Consider the following 20,137-nt stretch of genomic DNA (forward strand, 5'->3'; position numbering starts at 1 on the left):
AATTCTAATGGTTCAAAAAAATACGAATAATAACTCCAAAGTCCTGAATTTTTTTTAAAAAGCTGTTACTGCTGTAATTACTTTAAATTTTTAGTGTATTTTTTTATGTAATAACACATTTTGAAAAATTAGTTATTATTTCCATAATAATATTAAAAGATCCCAGAATTATAGACATTATAGCCCTTTAGGGGTATTCTTAAAAATCCACTGTAATAAAAAGTTCTCCATATTTAACATCCTTCCTGTTATCCAACATTTCCCCATCGATTAGCAGTAAGTGATGATTTATGGTTTCGTTTGCGGCAACTGCAAAACTAAAATTCCCATTCACATTAAGTGCTACCGACCGGCAAGCAACAAGCCAGGCTAATATCGCAATACTCCAATCTGTAACAAATAACCAGGTGAAATTTAAAATTCAATTTATGACAACAATACACCAGCCAATAGAGGTATCTGGATATAGCCAGATTCAAACACACACACACACACAACCACTCAAATTCTCACTGGTGGCCAAATCCAGTTTCGTTCATCAATGTCCACAACAATTTGACCAAAAGCCAGCCAATTCCTGGCTGGCGTTACTTGCTCTACATGGATATGTGTGTGTGTGTGTGTGATATGAGTGTTTCTCTGTTGTCATTTTGTCTTCTTGGACTTTGACAATAAATTCATGGGTATTTTAATTGGCCTCCCTGGAGGTACATCAACTTTAATGTACCGTATCTAATACAGAGGAGCTACTTCAAGTATTAACGACCGAACTTTACAATCACTGGACAGCTAGTCGGATAGGTGACTCGGCGGGCAGTGTGGATGTATGTGTATTGGCTCGACTGCCCCCTTTCCAGTTTTTCTGTTTCTTTTTTTGGGATTATTGTCAATATATTCTCATCGAGAAGATAGAATGCACCGAGACATAGACATACATCACGGTAATTTTAGAACATTCTGACTGATGATGGTTACAGTTTTATATCGTTTGCGCGTGAGTGTTGTTGGTGTTGTTTTTCATTCTCTGAGCGTTATTTTGTGGGTTTTGTTTTTGTTTCGGTGTTGGTCTAGCCTCGTTAGTTAGTCATAGAGTTGGAGTTGGATGACAGTGGTGCACAAAGTAGAGAACGGTGAATAATGGGGGATTTTTAAATAACATTTCTTCAAGGGTCAAAAGACCTATAAACGTAATTTTTAGATAATATTTTTCACGGATTAAGATACGTGGATTTTTAAAGAATATCTTCTCAAAGACCAAAAGGCGTGGATTTTTAAAGAATATCTTCTCAAAGACCAAAAGGAGTTGATTTTTAAAGAATATTTTTTCAAGGACCAATGGATTTTTAAAGAATATTTTTTCAAGGACCAATAAACGTGGATTTTTTAAGAATATTTTTTCAAGGACCAATAAACGTGGATTTTTTAAGAATATTTTTTTCAAGGATCAACAGAGGTAGATCTTTAAAGAATATTTTTCAAGGATCAACAGATTTTTGGATTTTTAAAGAATAGTTTTTCAAGGATCAACAAACGTGGATTCTTAAAGAATATTTTTTTCAAGGATCAACAGAGGTAGATCTTTAAAGAATATTTTCCAAGGATCAACAGATTTTTGGATTTTTAAAGAATAGTTTTTCAAGGATCAACAAACGTGGATTTTTAAGGAATATTTTTTTCAAGGACCAATAAACGTGGATTTTTAAAGAATATTTTTTTTAAGGACCAATTAACGTGGATTTTTAAAGAATATTTTTTTCAGGGACCAATAAACGTGGATTTTAAAAGAATATTTTTTTCAAGGACCAATAAACGTGGATTTTTAAAGAATATTTTTTTCAAGGACCAATAAACGTGGATTTTTAAAGAATATTTTTTTTCAAGGACCAATAAACGTGGATTTTTAAAGAATATTTTTTTCAAGGACCAATAAACGTGGATTTTTAAAGAATATTTTTTCAAGGACCAATAAACGTGGATTTTTAAAGAATATTTTTTCAAGGACCAATAGACTAATAAACGTGGATTTTTAAAGAATATTTTTTCAAGGACCAATAGACTAATAAACGAGGATTTTTAAAGAATATTTTTTCAAGGACCAATAGACTAATAAACGTGGATTTTTAAAGAATATTTTTTCAAGGACCAATAGACTAATAAACGTGGATTTTTAAAGAATATTTTTTCAAGGATCAGAGACGTGGATTTAAAAAAATATTTTTTCAAGGATCAATAGACGTGGATTTTTAAAAAATATTTTTTCAAGGATCAATAGACGTGGATTTTTAAAAAAATATTTTTTAAGGGTTAACAGACGTTGGATTTTTTTTAAGAATATTTTTTAAGGGTTAACAGACGTGGATTTTTTAAGAATATTTTGTCAAAGAATAACAGACCAATAAACTTTGATTTTTAAAGAATATTTTTTCAAGGACTAACAGACCAATAAATTTTGATTTCTAAGGAATATTTTTCAAGGACTAACAGACCAATAAATTTTGATTTCTAAGGAATATTTTTCAAGGACTAACAGACCAATAAATTTTGATTTTTAAAAAATATTTTTTCAAGGACTAACAGATTGATAAACTTTGATTTTTATTATTTATTTTTTATTATATATTTTGCAAGTGCCAAACACGAATATTTAAAGAAATTTGTTTAGGGGACTGATAATCTTTGATTTTTAAGGAATATATTTTAAGGACCAAACGTGAGTTTTAAAGGAGGACCTACAGACCAATTATCTTGGATTTTTCGCTATAATTGGTTCTTAATAAAATATCCTTAAAAACTTCATGGTTGCTTGTCCTTCAAAAATTTTCTTAAAATTCCACTTTTATTTGCTCTGTATGAAAAAGATTCCCTAAGGATCATTAGAGCTTTGGAGTCCTTTCTGCCATTTATTCAGTTGTTTTCTGTAGAAAATTACCCCAACTCGCTCCACTGTGCCTCGTTAGTCAGTCACAGTGACCACCAGCGTTTTTGGGCAGATTTGCTGGCATGAAAAATAAAGTTGACAATATCTTTGTTTTTTTTTTTTTTTTTTTTTTTTTGGCTATGAGGTGCGCATGTAGGTGTGTGTGTAGTGCTTCATGCCTGTGTGTTCGCTTTTTGGGTGGGATGAATTTTGATGCGGGCGTTTGTGGTTGCCTTTTTGTGTTTCACTCCTGGTGTTCCTCCTCTGTTTTTTTTTTTGTTTTCTTGGTTAATTTCTAGTTTTGGGTTTTGTTGTTTAGCTAACGTTTTTCGCTGTCAATCTTGTTGTTGTTGTTGGCATTGCTATTTTTATTTGCATTGTTGGTGTTGTTGCAATGCATAGCAAATAAGTCACGTTCTTGTGACGGTCAACACTTGCAAATGTTAGACAACGACACACACACACATGCACGGATACACTGACACACACACTCACACTTCATACCGAACAGAGGCAGACAATCAGTTTTTGTTAGCCTATTGGGATTAAGCTGTCACTGGCTATGAAATGTCAATCATTGACAGTCTAGCAACGTCACATAACGTCTGTACACGTACAAAAGCTTGGCAGACTACACAGAGACAGTCAGACAGACGGACAGTCGAGAATAGTAGCTGTGGTAGTAGCCACCGTAACAGTAGTAGCTGCAGCAGCAGCAACAGCGGCATATTTTTCTCTTTGATTTTTATTTGATTGTATGGCAGGAAACGAAAGAGAGAGAGAGTGAGAGAGAGATAGGAGACATATTTCACATGTTTATTCGTATTTGTGTGTCCTGGTTTGAGCATATGTGCGATGATATGCAAACATTTGCCAGTGCTCATATTCCTCCAACCATGTTTAGAGGTAAACTTTAATAAATTACCAAAGCATAACGACGAGATGGCCTCTCCGTCGGTGGGTACGACCAACCGACCATCCTTCCATCCATCCGAACAAATAAGAACAGTTTAAATCAAAAAGGACTTTTGAAACATCATCTGTTTGACTGTCCGTTTAAGTAATTTTAAGTGCACAGTGTTGGCAAGGCGGGAGTTTGAAAATTGGAAAATTGGGGGTTAAATGTGCTATATTTAGAAAGATCACGTTTGAAAAGTACTGGGTGGGATGAAATAACTGCAACCAACTTCAGACTGCTGTCATTTCTAAGACACTCGTCCGACAGCTGTTAAAATTATTCCAGTGGCAGCTCATTATATTGTTAAAAATCGTACAAAAGAATTTTGGTGAGAATTTTCCAGAAAAAAAATTATTCGTGATGGAATTCAAGCGTGATAGTGTGATTTCTTTATATTTGGCTGTAAAACCATCGCTCGTTACCGTGATTCTGGTAGCATAACCCGACGTCATGGAAATGGACGGAAGAAAATAGCAACATCAGCAGAAATGGTTCGAAAAATAAAGAAGCGACTTGAACGAAACCCACGTTGCAGTGGCCGAAAAATGGCTCGTGAGCTGAACATATCGCAATATTCCATTCGACAAATTTTGAAAAATGAGCTTGGGGTAAAGCCATAGAAATTACAAAAAGTGCAAGAACTTACACCGCAACGGAAGGAAAATAGACTCAAAGTAGCTAAAGAGTTGCTTCGCCTGGCCGAAAGTGGTGAACTGTCGAATTTGGTTTTCTCCGATGAGAAAACATTCGCTGCCAGCAGTGTGGAAACAAACAAAATGATCGTGTTTACTTGCCAAAGAGGTCAGCTGGCCACCACCAACTCAAGCGCCGGCCACGGTGATGGTGTGGGTCGCCATCAGCAGAACAGCCAATGGTCGTTCTCCGCTCGTATTATTCGACCGTGGCATCAGAATAAATGTCGGATATTATCTCGAAAATATTCTGGAGGGTGTATTAAAGCCTTGGGCACGCACCTTGGACATTCCAACAGGACTCAGCACCATCGCACTCAGCACGCGCCACCCAAGAATGGTTACAAAATGAGGTTCCTCGCATCATTTCTCACAATGGCCACCAAAATCTCCGGATACCAATCCGTTGGACTATTGTGTCTGGAGTATTTGGAACAGCAAGGCCCTAAACAAACATTCGGGCAGCGTGTGACTGTTTCATTGGCCGTTTGAAGGCCGTAATTCGTGCCAAAGGTGACTAATTTGAACGAGTCTAAACTTATTCTAAAATTTGATGCTATATCCGACATTTTTTGGAATTGTTTCAAATTTGCTATTTGAAGTTCGTAATGAATACTACAGCCTACGATAAAAAAATTGTCTGTGCAGGTCCACGACTTCGTATAGCCCCCATATAACGGTATCTCCCGATATTCTGTTTTTTTGATGATTTAACGAATTTATTCACCGGAATTGTTTCAAATTTGGAATTTAAAGTTCGTAATTGACACTACAGCCTAAGGGAGAAAATTGTCTGTGCAGGTCCACGTCTTCGTAGAGCCCCCATATGACGGTACCTCCCGATATTCAGTATTTTAATGATTTTGGGGACATTTTCCACCAGAATTGTTCCAAATTTGATATCTGTAGTTCGTAATGGATGCTACAGCTTATGGTAGAAGATTATCTGTGTAGGTCCGTATAGCCCCCATGTGACGGTACCTCTCGATATTCTATATTTTGATCATTTTAGCGACACCACATCTTCGTATAGCCCCCATACAACGGTACCTCCCAAATTTTCGATATTTTAATCATTTTAGCGACATTATTTACCGGAATTGTTTCAAATTTGGCATTTGAAGTTCGTAATGAATACTACAGCCTATGCCAGAAAATTGCCTGTGCAGTTCCACGTTTTATAACCCCCATGGTACCTCCCCATATTCGGTATTTTGATGATTTTAGCTACATTATGAACAGATTTTTTTTTTTCAAGTTTCGCATTTGAATATTATTGATTATTGAATATTAATAGCTTGTTACAGAAGTTTCCTATGCAAGTCCACGTCGTCATATAGATCCTAATAAACGACTACATTCGGTAATTTTAAGATTTTAACAGATTTTTTATCGGATTTTATTTATATTTTTTTTTTTGAAAATTTCCAAAATTGTACCAAATGGTGGTGGAGGGTTTCGGCCCGGCCGAACTTTCAACATTTTTACTTGTTTTTTTTTTTTGTTTTGTATAAAAATGCAGTGTGTAAAATATTTTCCTACGAATCAATACCGACAGACTAATGTATTATTATTTATTTTCTTTTTCAGGTAATTATACACAAAAAAAACTCATTTACGTGGTGAGGAATGGCTCAGATATCATACCCAAAAGAATAAAAGTCTCAATTTAAAAAAAAATAAAAAATAAAAATGTAAAAAAATCCTAAGTTAAAAAATGAATTTAAAAACTATCGATTTATTTTTTTAATTTTTTAAAATTTCTTAAAAGTCATAACTTTTATTTAGTGATAACGTTTTTATATTAAATTCCAAGTACCCAACATCGGAAAATTTATCACTGTTTAATTTCAAATTAATTTTCATTAAATTGAGTTAATATTACATATTTGTAACACGGGTGATTTTTCTCCTCCTTAGGTAATGTCTACTACCTCTTAATACGACTTTGTATTTCGTACATAATGTCAAAGGTAATGACATTTCCTAAGGAGTGACGTTTGTAATTGCCGCCTTTACAGTATTCTACCGACTCTACGAGTACTATCAAGCATAGGATTACGTCCTACTGTCAAAAACCCTTTGTACGAAGGTAATATTGTTCTACGAACAGCCACCCTATAAAAAATATACAGTCCACTGCTCAGTGGGAAAAAATATTAATCACTTGTGTTTTTATTTTTCTCGCATCTCCTTTATTTTCATTTTGCTACGCAAACAATCACATTTGAAGAACAAACACAAAATTTGCCTCAGACCTTAAACATTCCTAAAACCCATATCATCCGCCTTCATAAGTCCTTCTTTAACCACATTGCAGGCACTTTTGTCATGAATACATTGGTTGCACTTAAAAAAATGGCAACAGCTGGGACAGGCTCTTTTATTACTATGGCCATTTTCAATAGGACATGCAAACTACTCACACATATTTGCAATACAAACATATGTGTTCACACACCTTCATACACACACTGATATCTACTACATATCTTCAAATATACATTACTGCAATACATCTGCCAACATTGGTTGCTGGATCATACTTTGAACAGACTGACTCTTCCCAGTCTGTTCAAAGTATGATCCAGCAACCAATGTTGGCAGATATATTCAACACTGACCAACCAACTGCTTGGCATTGTATTACCAACAGCAACAGAACCAAATACGCCATGGATAAGAGTAGTGGCCACAATTCATTCATTGATGAGTTCGATGTTGATGCCTACAATGAGGGTAATCTACAACAACAGCACCAGCAACAGTGGACAAGCAGCATCATCAGCAGTTGCTTTCATATTTGTTAACATCCAAACGAGCTCTCCCACTCTCTTTTTGCGAGTCGGTGTCTGTGTCTGACTCTTGAAGAGTTTGAATAGTGCCGAAGTTTATTTGTTATTCCCAATGCTGGTGCTATAGCCATTTTGAAGAATGAGTCTATGATGGAAGCACATATGTCCTTATTGGAAAAGTAAGAATGGCAAAAAAGGATTGAATCCCACTTCATTGCCAGACAAACAGGCTGACAAACATACAAACACACTCACACACACATACAACATATTTGTATGAACAAATGCACTCGACTATGGATGTTTGATAGAAATCTTCGGCGCTTTCACTTTTAAGAGTTGCTACACTTGCACGGCGGACGGACCGTAGCAGACAGAGCGACAACAGGCGACAGGTGGTCGGTCGTTTGAGTCGTTTTTGATATTTCTTTTTTCTAAGTTCTCTTTCTCCCCCTTTTGTCATTGGATGCCAGTCCGACAGACATGGAACAAATGCACCCCGTGACAGATAGACAGACAAATGAAGAAGCACAAAAGTAGTAGTCTTTGCTGTCAAAGATTCATTTATTCATTCAATTTGCTTTGTACGGGAGCCTTTTGTTGTTGCTGTCTTTTTATTGGCTATTTTGTTTTCTTTTTTTTTTTGTTCGCCAGAGAAGGGATACAATGCAGATTACTGTGGTTCCAGGGAAACTTCACTTCTATTTGAAAAGTCCTGAAGTTGGTCTTTTGTCCATGGAGGATTTACTGAAAGTCTATCAAGGTTCTGCATACTTTATGACGGTCTTATAAAGACAGAACCCTCCTTCATGTTTTTTTTTTTTTAAATACAAGACCCTCCTTGTGGGTTCTGTAGATATAAATCCTCTTAACAGTTCTCTATATGTGAAAAAATTGGAAAGTACTAGTGTACCCTTCTCCCCTTAACGTCTGGACGCATAGGTCATACCCCAAAAAATACTGAAGACCTTCAAAATATTTTATATTTGTGGTGGAGGAATTGGAGGAATCTCTCGAGGAATTCAATCGAAAAGTTTGTCTTAGCCCTTTTTATATCCTCCACCACAGTATGGAGGGTATATAAAGTTTGTCATTCCGTTTGTAACACTTCGAAATATACTTTTTAGACCCCACAAAGTATTATATATTCCGTCTGTCCGTCTGTGGAAATCACTCTAGCTTCCGAACGAATTAGGGTAGTTTTACAAAATTTTACTCAAATGTATATTATGTCTGCAGGACTCTTGGTATTGAAAATGGGCCATGTAGGTCCACGTCTTCGTATAGCCCCCATATAATGGTACTTCCCGATATTCCGTATTTTGATGATTTTAGCGACATTGTTCATTGGAATCTTTTCAAATTTTGAATTTAAAGTTCGTAATGGATGCTTCAGCCTATGACAGAAAATTGTCTGTGCAGGTCCACTTCTTCGTACAGCCCCAATGTAATGGTACCTTCCTATATTCGGTATTTTGATGATTTTAGCTGCATTATTCACCGAATTTTTTTTATTCAAGTTTCGCACTTGAGTATTGTAATGGTTTATGACAAAAGTTGCCTATGTAGGTCCACGTAGTCGTATAGACCCTAATATAACGGCTACATTCGGTATTTTTATGACTTTAACAGAATTTTTAATGGATCTCATTTTTTTTGTAAAATTGCCAAAGACGTTGGACAAATGGTGGAAGGTATTCAATGATCGGCCCGGCCGAACTTACTGCTTTTGTACTTGTTAGTACTCAAAATTCACAGTTTGATAAATTTATTTCAAACAACACTTCGTACATCGTACAAAATTTTGAGATTTTCATAGTTTTATATATTATTCAATGCAATCCAATTTTTCTGTCCAAAACTATTTCAATGTCTCCATATGTAAACCATACACACAAATTGTGACCTCAGTATGAAAATTCAGAATTTAAGCTCTACCCCTTTACCCGATACAAAATTTAGTAACATATCCAAAACAATCTATATATCTTCTTCCTAGACACCAAAATGAGTGCAAGTAATTTTCGAACAGTTAGAGTACGCATTTGCAAAAATACCACCAGATCTCAAACTCTGAGACACTAATATCAAATTTCAGGACTTCATAATAATAATAATAATAATAATAATAATAATAATAATAATAATAATAATAATAATAATAATAATAATAATAATAATAATAATAATAATAATAATAATAATAATAATAATAATAATAATAATAATAATAATAATAATAATAATAATAATAATAATAATAATAATAATAATAATAATAATAATAATAATAATAATAATAATAATAATAATAATAATAATAACAATAACAATAATAATAATTTCAGCTCTATCCTTTCCTCAATACCAAAATTTTGTACTTTTCGTACAATTATGGTACACATTTCCAAAATCACCTACATATCTCAATTTTAGATACGAATATCAAATTTTGGGATTTCAGCTCTATCCCTTCACCCAATACCAAATTTAGTATCACTTAGTACTTTTCGAACAAAAATATAGTACACAACTCCAAAACCACCTTCATATCTCAATTCCAGATACCAACGGATACTTCAATATCAAAATTGAAGATTTTAGCCGTACCCCTTAACCCAATACCAAATTTAGTATCTTTTAGTACTTTTCGTACAAATATACGACACATTTCCAAACCCACCTCCAAATCTCAAACTCAGATACCAACAGTTATATAAAATCAAAATTTTATTTTCATCCCTTCATCCCAAAACCAATTAGTACTTTTTGTACAATTTAATACTTTTCGTACAATTATAGTTCTTATTTCCAAAAACACCTCCATATCCCAGTCCCAGATACCAATAGACCCCTTAATATCAAATTTTTTTATTCCAGCTCTATACCTACACCCGCGACCAAATTTTGTACCACTTAGTACTTTTCGAACAATTATATAAAAAATTCCAAAACCACCTCATCCACCTCATCTTAAACTTCGACACCAACAGTGCCATATCTTTAAAATTCATGGATTTGAGCTCTATTCCTACAGCCAATATCAAATAAAGTACCATTTAGTATTTTTCGTAGAACTATAGGTCGCACTTCCAAACCTACCCGTCATCCAATACCAACTTTAGTACCATCTAGTATTTTTCGTACAATTATACTACTCATTTCCAAAACCAGCTCCCTATCTCAATTTCAGATACCAACGGAGACCTCAATATCAAATTTGAAGATTTTAGCCCTATCCCTTCACCAAATACCAAGCTAAGTACAATTTAGTGCTTTTCGAACCAGTATAGGACGCAATTCCCTACCCACCTCTCAACCTTACATATCAACAGTTACAGAAATATGGAATTTAGAATTTTTTTTCCATTCCTTCATTGAATATCAAATTTAGTAACATTTAGTACTTTTTGTATAATTATAGTACACATTTCCGAAACCAACTCCATATTTCCAGGCAAAACTTGAACAGTGACCCTTATAACAAATTTTAGATTTCAAGGATGTCTATTCACTCAAAATCAAGTTGTACCAAATATAATACTATTTAGTACTTTTCGTGCACTTGTAGTACACATTCCAAAACCATATCTGTATCACAAACCTGCTACCAATGGGGACCCCAATATAAATTTCCTAAATTCCTGCTTCATCTCTTCACCTTAAACCAAACTCTTCGAAATTTAGTACCATTTAGTATAATATCAAATGGTACCATTTTGGAAGTTTAGTATTATTTTATAACTTTTCGTAACCTTAACGTTCGAATTTCCAAAAACCCCTATCCTGCACTCCATCAGTGACTCGCATTACAAAATTTAGATTTTTAGGAGGGTATATATTATTTGATACGACCAAAACGTGACTCGCCGAAATGACGGTTTTAAACCCTTGATCTCTATGAAACAAATCCGTTGTAGGACATTTGAAATCAACCTAAGGTGTCCGCCCGCCCGTCCGTCTAGCTGGCTGGTACGTACAATAACTCTCGAGGGTGTATCCGATTTACTCCAAACTTGGTACATCGTAATATTATTATCAAACGCAGGTCAAGTTCGGAGATGGGCAATATCTGTCCACTCCTTCTGTAACTTCCACGAAAGTTCAAAATTTTCGAATAATAAATAATAAAAATAATTCAATAATATTTTTTTTTGAGAAAGCATCATTCGATTTTGTACAGGCTTTGCAAATCTCAAAATTTTGTTAGTGCTAAATCTGATACGAAAATGGACCATATCAGCTCACTCCTCCGACACAAAGGGTCAAAATTTAATTATTTAATTATAACTCTTATAAAATGTAAAATAAAAATCCGAATGTCTTCAAATTTTGCCCATCCCACTATATCTACTTAAACACTATCTAGTGTGAAGGTAGGCTATATCGCTCCACTCCTTCTGGTACCTCCCTCACAGGGCGTCAAAATTTTGAATAGCAATGAAGTTAGTAGAACACGAAATTAGCATCCGATTCCCTTTAAACTCAGCACATCTCAATATTTCTTTCACCACAAAACCAGGTGTGAAGATGGACTTTGTCGGACCACTCCTTTTGGTACCTCCCCCGCAACGGGTCAAAATTTTGAATAATTCTTTTAAAATTTTATGTATCCCAATATTCTCCCTTACCCAAGTTCCGGTGTTGTACCTCTCCCAAAAAGGAAAGTCGGCGATTTTTTTATAACTTGGTATATTTTTTCCTTTTTTTTCAATCAAAGGATATTAGAAGCAGTTAATTTAACTTTCGTATAGACCTTCAGTTCCACACGTTCAAATATTACAATAAAATTATATCTGCACGATTTGAACATGAACTCGGATTTTGCTGAATTTTGTCGGCGTAGAAAGTCAAAATTTGTACCCAGTCTATCAGAAATCCTGGGTATTTCGTTAAGTTATGGGAGCAAAGAGGAGTATCCGTGGTGACCCATTTTTTGACAGAACAATTTTTTATACTGGAGTTGGTAAGTCTGTCTGTCATAATCAGCCAGCTAGGGCTTCAAAGTCCAAGGGTTGACTCACTTTGAACATTCCTTCAGGTTTCGTCCATATTCAATGTAGCTAGTTTTGGTTATATCATCTACATATACCTCCTTCTTTCAAAGTACTGTAGAGTATAACATTGTTTTTTGGACATCAACCCACTGTAGACAACTTTAACCAATTCCTAAATTCCAACATTACCAAAAATATAAACGCGACCTTTTTCAGAACTACATATAACATTGGATATTTTGAAAATGCCAACATTATTGCCACCTAAGACCTTCATCGTTTATTTTTCTAAAATTGATGTTTTATGTCTTACTGGCTGACACATAATTAGGCTTGAGCTTTATTCTGGTCAACGGCCAAGGACGACATGTTTGGGGGAAACATATGAAAATTCACAAAACAAAGATCAAATGTTACATAACGACAGAAGACCTTTTGGCATCCATCAAATGACACCTGACAATCTAAATCAATGCTGAATTATTCAATTAGTAAACTCTAAATTCTCGGCAAAAGTAAATTCAACTCCAACCACGAAAGTATGTGTGAGTGTGTGACCTTCTCCATCATATCCACGTCCATGTTTAAGTTCTCCCCGTCTGGGGAGATTTTTTGCCTTCTTCTTTGTCGAGTGGAGTTTTTGTCAATCCTCTAATTTTTTCGTTTGGCCACTAGTCGCAGTTTATTGATTTGCCGCAACAGAAAAAAATGTCATCCCTTGTTTTATCCCCATTAGGGAACAGTGTTTTTCTAGATTATCTGTGTCTGTATGTGTATGTGTGTGCATGTGTGAGTATCTTTCAGTCAATCTATGTACATATGTGAATGCCGTCCCATTGGGAAGGTATGGTGTTGATTGGTTCATTGTCACTTGAACTAACACAAGTAGTTGATGTCGTCCTGTCTATTCGTTTCAAGTGCGCTACGTGAGGGAGAGTTATTATCACATACAAACATGTGACATTGGGATAATAATGGACCTGAAGATGATTTTCCAGGTTAATCGTTCAATTTGTCCCTGAAAAAATATTTTTTAGAAATTCACCTTTGATTCTTGAAAAAATACTTTTCAGAAATTCACCTTTGATCCTTGAAAAAATATTCTTTTGAAATTTACCTTTGATCCTTGAAAAAATATTCTTTAGAAATTGACCTTAGATCCTTGGAATTTTTTTTAATCCACGTTTGGTCCATAAAATATATTCTTCAAAAACCCACTTTTTGTCCTTGAAAAATTATTTTTTTAAAACCCACTTTTGGTCCTTGAAAAAATATTCTTTAAAAAATCCACGTTTATTGGTCCTTGAAATAATATTCTTTAAAAAATCCACGTTTATTGGTCCTTGAAAAAATATTCTTTAAAAATCCACGTTTATTGGTCATTGAAAAAATATTCTTTAAAAATCCACGTTTATTGGTCCTTGAAAAAATATTCTTTAAAAATCCACGTTTATTGATCCTTGAAAAAATATTCTTTAAAAATCCACGTTTATTGATCCTTGAAAAATATTCTTTAAAAATCCACGTTTATTGGTCCTTGAAAAATATTCTTTAAAAATCCACGTTTATTGGTCTTTAAAAAAATATTTTTTAAAAATCCGCGTTTATTGATCCTTGAAAAAATATTTTTTAAAAATCCACGTTTATTGATCCTTGAAAAATATATTTTCTTTAAAAATCCACGTTTATTGGTCCTTAAAAAAATATTCTTTAAAAGTCCACGTTTATTGGTCCTTTAAAAAATATAATTTAAAAATCCGCGTTTATTGGTCCTTGAAAAAATATTCTTTAAAAATCCACGTTTATTGGTCCTTGAAAAAATATTCTTTAAAAATCCACGTTTGTTGGTCCTTGAAAAAATATTTTTGAAAAATCCACGTTTGGTCCTTGAGAAATTATTTCCGTAAATGCCACGTTTGGCCCTTAAAAAATATTCTTTAAGGATCCAAGTCCTGTTTTCAATGGCTGAAAATGTGTAGGGTATTCTATAATTGACCTTTGCCCTATTCGCTTGTCATCTTTTATTTCTTTCCATAGGTAGGTCTGCACTGCCTTTCTTTGTAGTCAATTCCCATTTGACCATTGTGTGATTGACAGGCATGTTCATGTTACTGACAATTCTCGGTGGACACTATCAGTAGCCGGCTACTCAGAAAAGCAACAACAATTTCGGTTTTTTGTTTTGTTTTGTTTTAGCCTTAATTTTATTAGAATGTCTAGGAGATCTTCTTCATCATCAGCGTCAGCGGCGTCGTCCTCATCATCATCAAAGGCAGCTGTGATATATTGTCCCAGACATTATGTCCAACTAATCGCTTTGTGTAACGTTAAAGTAAATTAAGTCTAAGACGAAAGAGAATTTGCTCAAATATTTTGTGGAATCCTGGGAATTTGTTTTCGGCTTCAAAGGAGAATAGATTTTGCTGGAAATTGAAAGCTAAAACGGGGAGTCCTGAATACATTTTGTATTAATTTAGTTTTATCTGGTCATGGCGTTGTGGACTTAGTCCATTCAATATGTGTGTTGAAATTCATTTGAAGTGTTAATTCGATACTAATTGAAATGTCATCAATAAATCAGACAATTTGTGAACAGTTGTTTGTGGGCGGTGGTGGGAGGAGGAAGATTTTGATAGACTATTTTGACACTAATTAAGACCACATGTGTGGAAATTATAAATAATTTAATTTAGTTGGAGAAAATGTTCCTGCAAAGTAAAAGGAGATTAAAAGTAAAATTTCATGGAACAACAGAATAATAATCGAGGATTTTCAAAGAATATTTTTTAAGGACCAATAAACGTGGATTTTTAACGAATATTTTTCAAGGACCAATAAACGTGGATTTTTAAACAAAAATTTTTCATGGACCAAAAAACGTGGATTTTTAAAGAATATTTTTCCGGGATCGATAAACGTGGATTTTTAAAGAATATTTTTTTAAAGGACCAATAAACGTGGATTTTTTAAAAATATTTTTTCAAGGACCAATAAACGTGGATTTTTAAAAATATTTTTTCAAGGACCAATAAACGTGGATTTTTAAAGAATATTTTTTCAAGGACCAATAAACGGGAATTTAAAAAAAATATTTTTCAAGGACCAATAACGTGGATTTTTTAAAGAATATTTTTTCAAGGACCAATAAACGGGAATTTAAAAAAAATATTTTTCAAGGACCAATAACGTGGATTTTTTAAAGAATATTTTTTCAAGGACCAATAAACGTGGCTTTTTTAAAGAATAGTTTTTCAAGGACCAATAATTGTGGATTTTTTAAAGAATATTTTTTCAAGGACCAATGAACGTGGCATTTTTAAAGAATATTTCTTCAAGGACTAATAAACGTGGATTTTTTAAAGATTATTTTTTCAAGGACCAATAAACGTGGCTTTTTTAAAGAATATTTTTTCAAGGAGTCACAGTAAATGTGGATTTTGAAAGAATATTTTTTCAAGGAGTCAGAGTAAATGTAGATTTTGAAAGAATATTTTTATTATTTTTTATTTTTTCAATGAATGTGGATTTTGTAAGGAAAACGCTGATTTTTAAGAATATTTTTTCAAGGACCAATAAACGTGGCTTTTTTAAAGAATAGTTTTTCAAGGACCAATAAACATGGATTTTTTAAAGATTATTTTTTCAAGGACCAATAAACGTGGCTTTTTTAAAGATTATTTTTTCAAGGAGTCACAGTCCAATAAACGTTGGTTTTTAAAAATTTTTTTTCAAGGATCAAAAATTTTTTCAAGGTTTCACAGTCCAATAAACGTGGATTTTTAAAGAAAACTTTTTTAAGGATCAACATTTTTTACAAAGGGTCCAATAAACGTGCATTTTTAAAGAAAATTTTTTCAAGGATCAACATTTTTTTCAAGGGGTCGCAGTCCAATAAACGTGGATTTTTAAAGACAATTTTTTCAAGGATCAACATTTTTTCAAGGTGTCGCAGTCCAATAAACGTGGATTTTTAAAGAAAATTTTTTCAAGGACCAAAATTTTTTTTCAAGTGGCCGCAGTCCAATAATCGTGGATTTTTAAAGAAAAAATTTTCAAGTCCCACCAGACCAAGAAACATGAATATTTAAAGAATATATTTTTAAGGATCAATAAACGAGGATTTTTAAAAAATATTTTTCCAAGGAACAAGGAACGTGGATTTGGATTTTTAAAGAATATATTTTTAAGGATCAATAAACGAGGATTTTTAAAGAATATTCTTTCAAGGACCAATAAACTTGGATATTTAAAGAATATTTATTTTTTCCAATTAGCGTGGATTTTGAAGAGTAATTTTTAAGGACCAATTAGCGTGGATTTTAGAGAATATTTTTTTCAAGGGCCAAGAAACGTGGATAGTTCTTCAAGTACCAAAAAACGTGGATTTTTGAAGGACCTACAGAACAACAAATTTTGATTATTAAAGATAATGTTTAAGGGTTATTTTGAAGTTTATTATTTTTTGATCAAAAACTGATAGACAATTTAATATACTTTTTCAAATAATTTTTATTAAGGAATAATAATTTACTAATATTGATCGTAGATTTTTAAGATTGTTTTAGCAAGGATAACATTGTATTGTTTAGAAGTATTTTTTCAAGCTCAATTTTGGGAATTTATCAGAGTATCTATGAATATTAAAAATTCCTATCTAAATTATTGTACTTATTAAAATGGTGACAAAATTTTCATTTGCTAATTACTAGCACCACCCTTGGTTTGCATGTTTTACATTCCTGTGGAAAATCTCACAGAAACTTACAACCAAACCTCTACGAAAAGGGTTCCCTTCTATTCATTTTGTATTAAATACTTTCCAACAAATTGAAATAAACGTAGGAAGACAAGTAACCAGATGATGTCAGTATGCCTCATCTGTGAGGTTGTCGTGATGTCCTCCACCATATACCTTAAATAATAAACAGCCTAGAAGATATACCATTTTAACAAATGAGTTGCAAAACCACGAAAAACACCAAGACAAACCGTTACCCACTAAAATAAAGTAGCTCGCTATGAAGGTGAAAATTTGTTGCATACCGGCGTCATAACCCAACACTGCTACCCACAAAGATTTGGTCTTAATTTATCAAATGCTGAGACAATGTGACACCGCCACATAGGTGTGTGAAAGGAAGACAAAGAAGAATTGCGACTTACGAGGAATTATGAAAATTAGTTGGGGGTAGTGTTGGTTGAAAGTGTTACGCGATCTGTTGCTTCTGTAATAGAGCTTATAAGGGCAAATATTTGGCATTACATATACCCTACACCATAGGTATTATATAACCTGGAAAGATTTAACAAAAAGTTGTATAACGGAAAATTATATTCTACAAGCCAATGGCTTAGAGTAGAGAACCTCTTCTAGTTGAAAAAGGTTGGTGCACAACAATATTGGAGTACTTTTCCATTCTAGATTTCGAATAAAAAATATTGAATTAACATAAAATTTATCTATAATACAGTACATACCAATTCTGACGTCAATACCAAAATTCGGAAATCTAACACTATCCATACAATCAATACTAATTGTTCGGTTCACTCAAATCGAAAATGTACTGGTTCTTTATGAGAATACTTTCTAGTCCTGTATGAGAAGACCTTCTGGTCTTCTATGAGAAGACCTTCTAGTCCTGTATGAGAAGACCTTCTAGTCCTGTATGAGAAGACCTTCTAGTCCTGTATGAGAAGACCTTCTGGTCTTCTATGAGAAGACCTTCTAGTCCTGTATGAGAAGACCTTCTAGTCCTGTATGAGAAGACCTTCTGGTCTTCTATGAGAAGACCTTCTAGTCCTGTATGAGAAGACCTTCTAGTCCTGTATGAGAAGACCTTCTAGTCCTGTATGAGAAGACCTTCTGGTCTTCTATGAGAAGACCTTCTGGTCTGCTATGATAATGCCTTCTGGTCTTTGAGTAGACCGTCTGGTCTTCTATGACTAGACCTTTTGGGTTCCATGAGAAGACCTTCTGGTCTTCAATGAGAAGACCTTGTGGTCTTCTATGAGAGGACCTTCTGCTCTTCTAACGATAAGACCTTCTGGTGTTCAATGAGAAGATCTTCTGGTCTTTAATAAGAAGACGTCCTGGTCTTCAATGGGAAGACCTTTTGGTCCTCCATGAGAAGACCTTCTGGTCCTCCATGAGAAGACCTTCTTGTCCTCTATGAGAAGACCTTCTGGTCCTCTATGAAAAGACCTTCTGGTCCTCTATTAGAAGACCTTCTGGTCCTCTGTGAGAAGACCTTCTGGTCCTCTATGAGAAGACCTTCTGGTCCTCTATGAGAAGTCCTTCTGGTCCTCTGTGAGAAGACCTTCTGGTCCTCTGTGAGAAGACCTTCTGGTCCTCAATGAGAAGACCTTCTGGTCCTCTATGAGAATACCTTCTGGTCTTCTATGAGAAGACCTTCTGGTCTTCAATGAGAAGACCTTCTGGTCTTTTAGGAGAAGACCTTCTATTCTTCTAAGAGAACACCTTCTGGTCTTCAATGAGAAGACCTTCTGGTCTTCTATGAGAAGAACTTCTGGTCTTCTATGAGAAGTTCTTTAGTACTTTTCGTGCACATAAGTACAAGTTTCAAAAAACTTCCTCCATATCCCAATCCCTTCTGCTCGTCTTTGAGAAGACTTTCTGCTCGTATTTGAGAAGACCTTCTGGTCTTCTATGAGAAGACTTTCTGGTCTTCTATGAGAAGACTTTCCGGTCTTCTATGAGAAGACCTTCCGGTCTTCTATGAGAAGACCTTCTGGTCTTCTATGAGAAGACCTTCTGGTCTTCTTTGAGAAGACCTTCTGGTCTTCTATGAGAGGACCTTCTGCTCTTCTATGAGAGGACCTTCTGCTCTTCTATGAAAAGACATTCCGGTCTTCTATGAGAAGACCTTCTGGTCTTCTATGAGAAGAACTTCTGGTCTTCTATGAGAAGAACTTCTGGTCTTCTATGAGAAGTTCTTTAGTACTTTTCGCGCACATAGGTACAAATTTCAAAAAACTTCTTCCATATCGCAATCCTACACTACGCCATTAATGTTTATTTTAAATTTCAGGATTCCAGCTCCATCCCTTTCTCAAAATTCAAGTTGTACTGAATTTTTTACCGTTTAGTACCTTTCGTATACATGAGTAGAAACATCTAAAACTTATATCGACTGAACTCTTCAAACTTGATTCCCATTCTAAATTTCAAGTTTTTAGCTCTAACCGTTCACATGATACGAAATGTAGTACATTTTTGTACTTTCCGTACAATTAGAGTTCGAGTTTCAAAAAACCCTTTGGTTCAGCTGTCATACACTTCATCAGTGACGGTCGTTGCAAATTTAAGAGTTCTAGCTCTATTGGTTCCAAAACTACAAAGGGTATCATATGTCGTACCTTTTAGTACTTTTCGTACCGTTCTAACACAAATTTCCAAAAACCCAGCCTTATCTGACCCCTTAGGACCACCCAACATTTCAAGATTTTACCTTCAGCCGGCTTGTTATTAGAACGGTACGAAAAGTGCTTAAATGTACTACATATGGTCCCCTTTTTTTGAGGAAGAAATAGAGGTAGTACTTTTACATTTGGTATGAGGGCCACTGATGAGGTGTATGATAGATGTACCAAAGGGTCTGGGCGTTGGTGAATCGTTAAGTCAGCCAGTCAGAAAATTACTTCACTCTTTTATTAATATAGATATGTGTATTTAACCAATTCTCGAATTTTTGGTTTATTCTGTACTTTTTATGTAGGGCATTAAATAAGGTGACCAGTCATATCTAACCTCCCTC

General features: G+C 34.3%; 1 protein-coding gene across 2 annotated transcripts in view; it reads left to right on the forward strand.

The window, feature by feature from the left end:
- The window catches only part of LOC109614160 (GATOR complex protein WDR24-like), a 186,213-nt gene that overhangs the window by 97,203 nt on the left and 68,873 nt on the right, over positions 1 to 20,137 (forward strand). The gene's annotated exons all lie outside the window — the stretch shown is intronic.

Source organism: Musca domestica, unplaced genomic scaffold, assembly GCF_030504385.1.
Source record: "Musca domestica strain aabys unplaced genomic scaffold, Musca_domestica.polishedcontigs.V.1.1 165, whole genome shotgun sequence".
Lineage (NCBI taxonomy): Eukaryota > Metazoa > Arthropoda > Insecta > Diptera > Muscidae > Musca > Musca domestica.